This window comes from Physella acuta, unplaced genomic scaffold (genome assembly GCF_028476545.2).
Source record: "Physella acuta isolate Inbredline_101_S28 unplaced genomic scaffold, ASM2847654v3 ptg000218l, whole genome shotgun sequence".
In the NCBI taxonomy this organism is placed as follows: Eukaryota; Metazoa; Mollusca; class Gastropoda; family Physidae; genus Physella; species Physella acuta.
Genome location: NW_026731737.1, coordinates 502,074 through 513,977, shown reverse-complemented (window position 1 = coordinate 513,977; position 11,904 = coordinate 502,074). Strand labels below are relative to the sequence as shown.

At 32.3% G+C, this 11,904-nt stretch overlaps 2 pseudogenes; both read left to right on the top strand.

The window, feature by feature from the left end:
- Nucleotides 1–6,126: 6,126 nt before the first annotated feature.
- LOC131937689 (polycomb group RING finger protein 3-like) lies at nucleotides 6,127–7,088 on the top strand (annotated as a pseudogene).
- A 914-nt stretch (nucleotides 7,089–8,002) lies between these two features.
- Nucleotides 8,003–8,723, top strand: LOC131937701 (transcription factor BTF3 homolog 4-like; annotated as a pseudogene).
- The last annotated feature ends 3,181 nt before the right edge of the window (nucleotides 8,724–11,904 follow it).

The window sequence follows — 11,904 nt, the reverse complement described above, 5'->3', positions numbered from 1 at the left end:
TCAAGCAGTATATGATGTACCAAGTTCAAGTATTCAAGCAGTATGTGATGTACCTAGTTCAAGTATTCATGCAGTATGTGATGTACCAAGTTCAAGTATTCAAGCAGTATGTGATGTACCAAGTTCAAGTATTCAAGCAGTATGTGATGTACCTAGTTCAAGATTTCAAACTGTATGTGATGTACCAAGTTCAAGTATTCAAGCAGTATGTGATGTACCAAGTTCAAGTATTCAAGCAGTATGTGATGTACCTAGTTCAAGTATTCAAGCAGTATGTGATGTACCTAGTTCAAGATTTCAAACTGTATGTGATGTGCCTACTTCAAGTATTCAAGCAGTATGTGATGTACCTAGTTCAAGTATTCAAGCAGTATGTGATGTACCTAGTTCAAGTATTCAAGCAGTATGTGATGTGCCTACTTCAAGTATTCAAGCAGTATGTGATGTACCTAGTTCAAGTATTCAAGTAGTATGTGATGTACCTATTTCGAGTAATCAACGTGATAATTCGTATCAAATGGTTTCGGCAATGTTCTAGTCAACGTGAAATACTGATATATAGGATATAGATGTCAAGTGTTATTCTGAAATGGATTTAGCATACCAAATTTCACATTTATAACTTTATGCTGGTTGATAAACAGTGTCTATCTACAACTGGATGTAACAGTCGAAATTTCACAGAACAACTTTACTGGAACTATCTAGAAACTTACTACAACAAATTAGGGACGTGCATTACCAAAGTGAACAATACCTGTCTTATTGGACATTTGTGTGTTATAATCATTTTCATGAATTGTCAATTTTCAAGAATCTAATAACAAGCTAAAAAAACAATAAATGCTATAATTATTTAAATTACTATACATACTTTTAACTAATTACTATTAAGACAAAAAATGAGGACGTTTAGTGAAAAGTTGAATAAAGGTTTGGACTAAATCCTTCATGTAGTTCTAGAATTTATGTTGCAAATTTTGCACTGTTTTGGGCTATTTGTTTTAATAAACTACTTGAGACACGGATCAAGTAATACTTCTCACCGGTTCTCATCTTAAAGCGAATAGGGATAGTAAGGGCAACCGCAATGATGGCTTTGGTAATAAGTGATTTTTCTATGCAGTTTAAATTTATACGAATATGCCACTGTAATCAAATAGATATCAAACTGATATTTTATATTTAAAGAAGGACATTATTGATATATCTAAGTATAACATTTTCAATCGAGTAATAACGATTGTTGTTATTTCTACTAAATGTCAAACCTTTCCAAGCAAATACTTAAGAGGTGAAGAAAAAATTATTTGAAAACTGGAAGGAACCGACTATTGATGTTTAGTTAAAAGTTTCGAAATTAAATACAATACAAATTTACTTTTTTAAAGGTTAATTGATATAAAAGAGTAATGAATAATTATTGCCTTTTCATGTGTATGTCGAATTGTTTAATGTTTAAAGTTGTTATATAAAGTGTTAATACAAATTGAATACAAGATTTCTTATATCATTTCAATTACGCTTATATAATTGTTCACACTTTATATTAAACAAATTTATGAATTATTTACCCTACTTGAGTACAATCTTTAAAAGGGAAGCAACTTTTTAATTTAGCATTGAATAAATGTTTGCATTGTATAGTAGCAACTTGAAAGAAGAAAACCAACTCGTTGGTGTAAGTTTCAATATATACACGTTCAAATCATGTTGGTTTTAGATAAACAGTATAATCATGTGATGTCTAATGGACGCTCTTGTAAAGGTGCTGATTATCATTGCGTATACACTTTTTACTTTCTCGTATATACGAAGTATAGAGAAAGTATTGTAATCGTGCACAAAAATCAATTGAAATTTTAACAATTTTCACCGTATTACACCTCAGTCCTTCATCACATCCGAAGTATAGAGGACTTATTTTAATCAGGCAAAAATTATTAATCCAGATTTATCAAAATTAAGAGGTTTTATGCGTAATCCAGTCTGAAAAACTGGGCTTTGCAATTCTGTCCGTATGTCTGTGTGTGTGTGTGTCTGTCCGTGTGTAAACACGATAACTTGAGTACCGTTACAGCTAGGTTGATGAAATTTCATATATAAGTATTTTATCAAAATCGTAGATCCGTATCAACTTTTGAGCGATTTCCGATAACCGGAAGTGGTACTTTTTCTACTTTGAATTTTTCAAAAGCCTATAACTTGAGTACTATTTCAGATAGATAAATGAAATTTCACATGTAAGTATAAGATCTAATTCTCTACCTTCTGTCAAATTTTGAGTAATTTCCGTTGCCCGGAAGTACTAATTTACGCTACTTCCGATTTCTCAAAAAACTAATGTAAATTTTTAAAGTACTAATAATATTGCGAACTATTATGCACTTTTTACTTTCTCGTATATACGAAGTATAGAGAAAGTCTTGTAATCGTGCAAAAAAAAACAACGAGATTTTTGCAAATCTCGACGTTTTACATCTCACTGATACGGAAAAACATAATTTTGCAATCTTGTCCGTATGTCTGTGTGTCCGTGTGTGTGTGTGTGTGTGTCCGTGTGTAAACACGATAACTTGAGTACCGTTACAGCTAGGTTGATGAAATTTCATATACAAGTATTATATCGAAAACGTAGATCCGTATTAAATTTTGAGCGATTTCGGATAACCGGAAGTGGTACTTTTTCTACTTTGAATTTTTCAAAAGCCTATAACTTGAGTACTATTTCAGATAGATAAATGAAATTTCACATGTAAGTAAAAGATCTAATTCTCTACCTTCTGTTAAATTTTGAGTAATTTCCGTTGACCGGAAGTAGTACTTTTTATGCTACTTCCGATTTCTCAAAAAACTAATGTAAATTTATAAAGTACTAATACTATTGCGCACTATTATACACACCTTTATTAGGCGTTCGCTTGGTGCGCAATTGTTTTTTACTGAGATTCTATTCTATTTTTAAAAGTTTCAGTATTTAAAATGGATTAAAGATCATAACTATATCCCCAGTTACCATCCCCTGTTGTTTTATATAAGAATATTCGAGAAAGTTTAGGGGAGATCACTACCGGTTTATTTATTTGGCGTTCACTTGGTGTCCAATCTTTTTTCTACGAGATTTTATTCTATTTTTAAAATTTTAAGTATTTAAAATGGATTTAAAATCATGTCTATAGCCCGAGTTACCATCCACTGTTATTTTATATAAGAATATTCGAGAAAGTTTAGGGGAGATCACTCCCGGTTTATTATAAAATGAAAAACAAAAACTTGTTCTTGCTTTTTACTTTCTCGTATATACGAAGTATAGAGAAAGTATTGTAATCGTGCACAAAAATAACATGAAATTTTGACAGTTTTCACCGTTTTACTCCTCAGTCCTTCATCACCTCCGGAGTATAGAGAACTTATTTTAATCGGGCAAAAATTATCAATCCAGATTTATCAAAATTAAGAGGTTTTATGCGTAATCCAGTCTGAAAAACTGGGCTTTGCAATTCTGTCCGTTTTCTGTGTGTCTGTCTGTGTGTGTGTGTAAACACGATAACTTGGGTACCGTTACAGCTAGGTTGATGAAATTTTATATATAAGTATTTTATCAAAATCGTAGATCCGTATCAACTTTTGAGCGATTTCCGATAACCGGAAGTGGTATTTTTTTCTACTTTGAATTTTTCAAAAGCCTATAACTTGAGTACTATTTCAGATAGATAAATAAAATTTCACATGTAAGTCAAAGATCTAATTCTCTACCTTCTGTTGAATTTCGAGTAATTTCCGTTGACCGGAAGTAGTAATATACGCTACTTCCGATTTCTCAAAAAACTAATGTAAATTTTTAAAGTACTAATAATATTGCGCACTAGTATGCACTTTTTTTTGGCGTTCACTTTGTGTGCACTTCTTTTGTCTACGAGATTTTATTCTATTTTTAAAACTTTAAGTATTTAAAATTGATTAAAAATCATGTCTATAGCCCGAGTTCCCATCTACTGTTGTTTTATATAAGAATATTCGAGAAAGTTTAGGGGAGATCACTCCCGGTTTATTCTATATTACTCTTTAAAAAACCTTAAAATAGCGTATTTAATATTGATGAATTAATCCCCTTACTTTCAAAAAGTAAAGATAATATTGAATAACTGAGCGCATTGTTTAGTGAAAACTTAAAAATAAATAAAACCAAGACAGTGTTATAAGTGTCAATACATACTCGTTCAAATCATGCTGATTTCAGCGCGCACGATGTTTAATAAACGCAATTGTAATGGTTATGATTGTTATTTTGTAGGTGGAGTAGAGCGTATAGCCTACAGACAGCTGACAGCTGTTTGGACACAAGGCCCAGCTCCACAACTGTCATGTGACCAGCCCCGTGGAAGTAGTTCCATGCACTACCGAAATATGTTTTTCCGAATATTTTCTTTTTTTTAAATTTTATTTAAAAGTCATTTTCTTATGTGTCAGTGTGCATTAATTTGACTTGAGTGAAAGATTGAGAAGTAAAAACGGTGAAAACTGTTAAAATGTCATGCAATTTTTGTGCACGATTACAATACTTTCTCTAAATGCCGATACTTAAGAATAAAACTGCAGCTTACATTTCATTCAAAGGGGAAGAAACGAATAATTACTACACAAGACAGGACGACAGGATCGCAAAAAAGTAAAAGAAATTAAAAAAAGATAAGATAGTTTTTTCCTGCTTTACTACACATTTTTTTTCAGTAAACTGTAATAAATTGTACAATTCGACATGTAATAGAAATATCAACAAAAAAAGTGCATTCTTTTGAAAACAGTAAACTTTCGTCATTTTAATAGTTAGATAACATAATAGTAAAACTTCGTATTTATCAATGTTGATGGAGTTTTACGATTTCGTGATTGTTTTTTTTTTTTATACAAGAATATAGGAAAAAAAAACATAATTTTGACAATACAGCGGACGACACATTGAATAAAATTCACGTTAGATATATTATAAATATTATTAGTAAACGAAAATATGCCTTCACATCATACCGAAATAGCAAAAAAAAATTATTGAAGAAGAGAGTAGGTGAAAACTAAGAGTGCGAATAATATGTATAATATATCTAACGTGAATTTTATTCAAATAACTCCTTCATACACACAGACATACAGACGAGTTTGCAAAATAATATTTTTTTATTGAATCAATGACGCTACATCTGGACTTTGATAAATCTGGATTTATAAAATTTGCCCGATTAAAATAAATCCCCGATACTCCAGATAATACTTAAAGCAGGCAGGCCTATAAATAGGACAACCAACTACATAATTATACTATTTTTTCATAATGCTAAATTAGTTAATTTACTTGATTAACAGTACATTACACAAACAATTCAACAAAAAATGACCACACATTTTAGCCTCGACCTTTCAACAAACAGCGTAATGGCTTAATATTTTAGGGCTTAATATTTTTAGCATACGCCGCTGTTTAGTTGTTTTATTTGTCTACTTTTCAGTAATTCATAATGGGGTCTCCACCCCCCCCCCTCCCATCCCTCCTTTTACGAGATCGTCAATATGTACTTAATAGACTTTTTTAACTTTAATTAGTCAATCACTGACTGGTGAAAAGCATTTTTCTGCCTTGCGATATATTTGACTTGCAACATCACAATATTCCCTATTTGAATGCATTCATGCAACTATTTTTACTAGTAACAGTTACTTCCCGTTTTAATTTTTTAAACATATTAAGAGAGGTAATACATCCGTTTGGTTCCAAAACATAATTGAATATCATATTAACATTAATTTTAAAATAATATGCAAAATATTGTAAATTTTTATTTAAAATGTGTTTGCAAAACTGGACAAATTTTACGATTTATAATTTCTTGCAACTTTTGCTTATTAGACTTCTCTTTCGCAAATCGGAAAGCTTTAAATAAGGTAAAATTTATTTTGTTTAGTTACGAAAAAATTTATTTAAAAATTGTACAGGTCATATATAAATACAGTGGTCTTTTATTCTCTTTTGAACACCCCCTGAAGCTTTTAATAGCAAATTTAGTATCTGGAACATCGTTGTTGAACCTTAATTTCATGACATTTTTATTGATTTAACCCTTAAATAATAAAATGCAAGAAAATCTAGATCTAGCAAATGAGTGCTCTAGCAAAGAGTTGAAACCTCCACTGTCTAGGCGCATAGACCAAAACAACATTCTCTGGATACCCATTCAGTATGTAAACCAACATCTGATTTGTGGCTTGTGTCAAGGCTACTTGTATGAAGCATGTACCATCACAGAATGCATGCACTCGTTTTGCTAGAATTGTATTGTTAAACATCTGGAAAGAAGCCTAAATTGTCCAATGTGTGCTATTCTCATTCACCCCACTGATCCATTTGTTCACATCAGACTGGATGGTTTGTTACAAGATATTGTATATGTTCTTTTGCCACACTTAGAAAAAGAGGAGCTTAAACGAGAAAAAGCTTTCTTTGAAAAACACAAGAAAGAGGTTACTCATGTTAATAATAATCAAGCCAAGGTACAGCCCAAAACATCCAGTGCAATTACTTCAACACCTATCCAAAAACGTTCTTGTACTCCAGTTTCTCATAGAAATTCATTTGTTTCACCAGTATCTTTGTGTCTTCAGTGCCTAGAGCCAAAAAATTCTGTACATAAGCTGGATAAACAGTATGTTCGTGTCACGGGGTGTGCTACAATTAACAATCTCACGACATTTTTGAAGAAAAAACTTCACATTCAGGTTTCTGACAGGGTTGCACTATACTGTCCATGTAGATCGGGTTTTGTTTGTCTAAGCAACAGCCACACTCTTAAAGCAGTTAAAGATTTATATTGCCATGATAAGGATATTTTAGAGCTAAATTATGATGTCAGTGAACAGTCATGAAGCTGGAAAAGTAACTAGAGTATTATTCTTCTTTATAAAAGTGTACACTAAGATTGACATGCAATGTTGCAGAACTTTGAGTCTGGATATAAATTTGAAATCGTAGGACAATAATCAGCTGAATATTTGTTCCAATTTCTTATTATTCAAAATACTGATTATTCTTGACATAATTTTGTCTTTTTTGGTTAACCCTATCCCTACAACCCTATTTCACTGTATTCGACTACAAGGCGGGTCATTTTGACCGTATACTTTTTATATAAGAATCTATTATTGCATATGTATATTTTTTTATAGCATAACTATTATTTTAATGATAAATGGACACTAAAATTATAGTTTATACATTTCTACACTAATTTTAGTTTTAGGTATTTTATTAGTATACTTTTTAGGCATAAATAAAACTAGACTTTACTAAAAAAAAAAATATATATATATATATATATATATATATATATATATATATATATATATATATATATATATATATATATATATATATATATATAATCTTCTCAGTACCAAAATTAGGCCTTGAGAGAATTAAAAGTCAAAATATAATAATACTAGATCTAGAATCTATACTCAGTATTCAGAAACAATGAGCAGCTACTTAGAAAAATTAAATAAAAATGGACCATTTTCTTGTCCAAGCCACGGACCAGATCAATTTTTATCCTAATCGGATCTGCTGTTGGAGTTGGGGCTGTTTACTACCCAATTATTCAGGCGATGTTTTCTTCCAAATTATCTGAAGAAGAACGATCTTATTACTCAAAAGATAATTTGTATCCCATTAAAGTCCAGAAGATTAAAGCAGCACTAAAGGAAGCAGATTCCAAAGCAATGTCTTCCTAACTGTTTAAATGCAGTAAGCATGAGTCAAGTTAACCTACCATGAAGTTCATGAACAAACTGAGAGTCGTGCAGTCATTTTTCATCTATGATATTTCAATGTAATATTTATGCAGTGAGTTATGCTTGAAATAAAATGCCTTTCTGTACACACTAAAAAAAAATTTAAAAAAATTTAAAAAATCTATATTTATATAATTTATGACTGCCTTTTCCGCAGCGGCCACCATAATATTGTATACCTCGTGGGAAATATTCCCACATATTAAAGCTACAAACAATGAATCCAGAGAAATTAAAGGCGCTGCAAGCCAAAGCTGATGTTGTTCGTATTAGTGGGAAGGGTTCAGCCAGAAGAAAGAAGAAGGTTATTCATCGCACTGCTACTACAGACGATACGAAGATACAGTTCTCTCTGAAAAAGTTGTCTGTAAACATAATTCCAGGGATTGAGGAGGTCAATATGATTTAGGAAGATGGACAAGTGATTTATTTTAATAACCCTAAAGTTCAAGCTTTATTAGCTGCAAATACCTTTGCAATTACTGGTCATGCAGAGAACAAACAAAGAGCAGAGATGCTTCCTGGTATCTTGAATCAACTTGGAGCAGAGAGTTTAAACAGCTTGAAAAAAATAACATCAACTGTAGCTAGTGCTGCTGACAGCAATAAGCAAACAACAGCAGATGTTGACGATGATGATGGTGTCCCACAGCTTGTTGAGAACTTTGATGAAGCGTCCAAAGATGAGAATGTGTAAAGGACCCATGATTGTTTTGTGCCAGGGACTAACCTCAAAGCTGGCAAAAATCCAATGTGTACAGCTTTATTTTGCATTAAAAATATACACACCACAAAGACTCAAAAGTGCCCGTTTGTGCATAGTTAACTTTATACGTTGCTGCACCTTGGTCCAGCTGGTTTGATTGTGATGCAAGAGAAATATCAAATCGTAGCAAGTGCTTGTCTTGTAATAAACTATCTCCATTTTTCATTTACTAAAAAAAATACAAATTTAATAATGCCTCTACGACCCACTCATAAAAAGGGCATCTTGAACATTCAAAATCACATAAAGTAGCACCACAGTCCACATCTGACCAAAACATTAATTAAAGTAAAACACTAATTTAATACATTATTCCATAGTGTGTGTATATGTACAACACGCAACTGTTTAAAACCGTCTTCTATAACTAACTGTATTAGAGATTATCCAACAAGTCGATATGTTATGTCCTTTGTACTTGAATGTCATCATCTATCATTATGCACTATCCGCTACTGCAAGTGTGTCCTATAGAATCCCTCGCTACTAACAGCACTATCACCACACAATCCCCGCCACTATGTTTACCGTCACTCACCTCATTACTTCATCATTCGCTATATCGACCATAACCAACTTTCTAATACAAAAACTATCCACATCTCACACCATTACCATCGCACACCCAGATTACAAAAACCATCACAATTACCATTCTTCGATTCACCACCGCAAGAGCCTGATCACTATACAAGCTATGGCTGTTCGTCTATTACTACACAAATGCATTGGGTATTGTGGACACAAAATTTGCAACTCGTCTATCTTTATATCTTCATGCAAGAGATGCCGGACAATATTAGAAATGTTCTTTGTGTTTAGTACATCGCTTACGGGCAACAATAAAATACACTACATGTATTGGTAACATACATCTAAACTACAGTTAAATGTTATGTTCGTCTAACTACTAACTAAAACTAAAACTAAAGCTTCCTAACGTATCTTTGCTTGACATGTTATGTTAAGTCCAAATTATTCTTAGAGAGTGGTGCATTATATTTATCAACACCTTACCGAAACTTTAGGGTGCCTGTAACTTGCATTCATCGGAACACATACTCACTATGTTAAGAGAAATTAATTCTACATAAAGACATTTACTGATGTAACTGTTGTGCCATTTACATGTATCCACTGATGTTATATTTACCTACATGTTATCCAGCTAGTCGATATGTTATGTACATGTTACATAAGAAGCAACAATTTGTGCTCAGTATCTCAAGTGCACATAATTGAACAGTTATGCCAGATGTATAAATTCTAAAAATAAGCAATAGGATTAATTCATAACTAAGATTGAATATGCGATTTCAAGATTTATTCAACAGTGATTTAGAAAAATGTAACATATAGTTTTTATTTTCTTTTTTTTTATAAAAAAGTATCATGGTACATTTTTGCAGGTTAATACCGTTTGTTGAAAATATAACTATATTTAATTTTCATATACAAAAATATAAAACTTAAATAAATACGTTTTATGTTTAGTAGACTTAGAACGCTTTGCTTTCAACAGCGTTTCCTCGTCCTCGATTTATTTGTGCTATATTTTTCCTGTTCAAAATAATTACATCCTCTTTAATGTGTTATTTCTGACATTTTCTTTTCTTTCAAATTATGGAACTTAATGCCATTGATTGAATAGAGATAGGCTTGTTATCGTAAATTAAATATTATTGTTTTTATTTAGGTCTGTGAACTTCATTTGTAAGTATTTTTTTTTAAACTAAAAAAAATCAATTGAAATCTGTTGAGTGTACTTTGATCTGGTGGGTCAAAACACAAAAACAAAGCATGGATGAAGATAACCTGGTGTTCGTTGTCTGCATCCCATGATTCAAAGCCTTCTACCACGAGTTGAATACGGTAGAAATTACACTCGTTCAACGCCGATGGCTATTACAAGCGACACGTTTTTAAGACATTATAACTGGAAATTAAACAATCAAAACACAGTACAGGGCAGCACAGTAGAGGAAACAGCATACTTTGCACAAACAACAAATACAAACTCGAAAACATGAAAACAGAAACACAGGGCAGATTTACAAGCGCCACAATTAAAGACAGCACATCAAAATACAAGATCATCAACATAGACGCAAAAAAAAAAAAAAAAAAAAAAAACAGAAATACTTCTACAGAAATCTACAGAAAACAATAACCACAGAATAGAAAGATCACAAAATAATACTAGCAGAGAATGTTAACATAGTCCTTAATATGGCCGACATGACGGGAAAACAGGAATAGAAAATAAAGACACGGCCGCACACTACACACACACACAATTCAAAAAGCATACGCATTAGAACACTGGGATGAATTAAAACATGTAATTGCACCCCCCTCCAACATTCGATTTGCATCCACCTCTCAAGTTTTTTCTCTATATGTTTTGCTATTTTTTTGCCTTGGTGTCACCCCCCTAAATGGTGTCACCCGGTGCGGTCCGCACCCCCCGCCCCCCCCCCCCCTCCACCCCCCCTCGCTACGCCTCTGTGTCTGTGTGTATATTTATTCAAACTGTTATCACATAAAAGAGCTATACTATTTATGGAATTGGATCTGTGTTCTGTGTTACACGTTCAAGAACGTTCTGTTTGTTATTGGGTTTATAGGTTGTCTCTGTGATGATCGATACATAAATAGTTAAATGATCAAATGCCGTATGTATATCCGTATTTTATTTTCTGTACAATATGTATCAACTCTACCCGTAGTTGTTCTGTCACCATTCATTAACAATCAGAGGTTCATTAGATACCATATGACTAAGATTTAGAAGAATTTAAGGACATACAATACATGGGGATAAAAATTAATACAAGCACATTAAAATGTGTACCTTAGCAATTTTCGGATTAGAGTTTTGTTACCATAAGTTTAAAATAGGTTCTCGCAATAACTAAAAATTAATGGTTTTCATTCTAGAAGAATAATAGTCATTTTACTAAGCTTTATACAATGCGCAGCGGCGTAGCTACCGTAAAGCTAGCGTAAGTAAGGCATAGGGGCCCAAAGCAAATAGGGGCCCTTTTACGTCTTGAAATTAAAAAAAACAAAAACTTTTACATTGGAATTTTATTATTTGTAATATAAAAATAATTTTAAAACGAAAACGGAAATCCAGTTTCTGTTCTACTGTAGAAGTAATTAAAAAATCCAAAAAGGCCCACAAACCTTTCTTACTGTGGAGGGGGGGGGGGGGTTGTAAAGGCCCATCGGCATTAATAACAATATAGTCATGTTGCATTGACGGGCAAGCCATAGAGAGAATTAGCCTATAAATA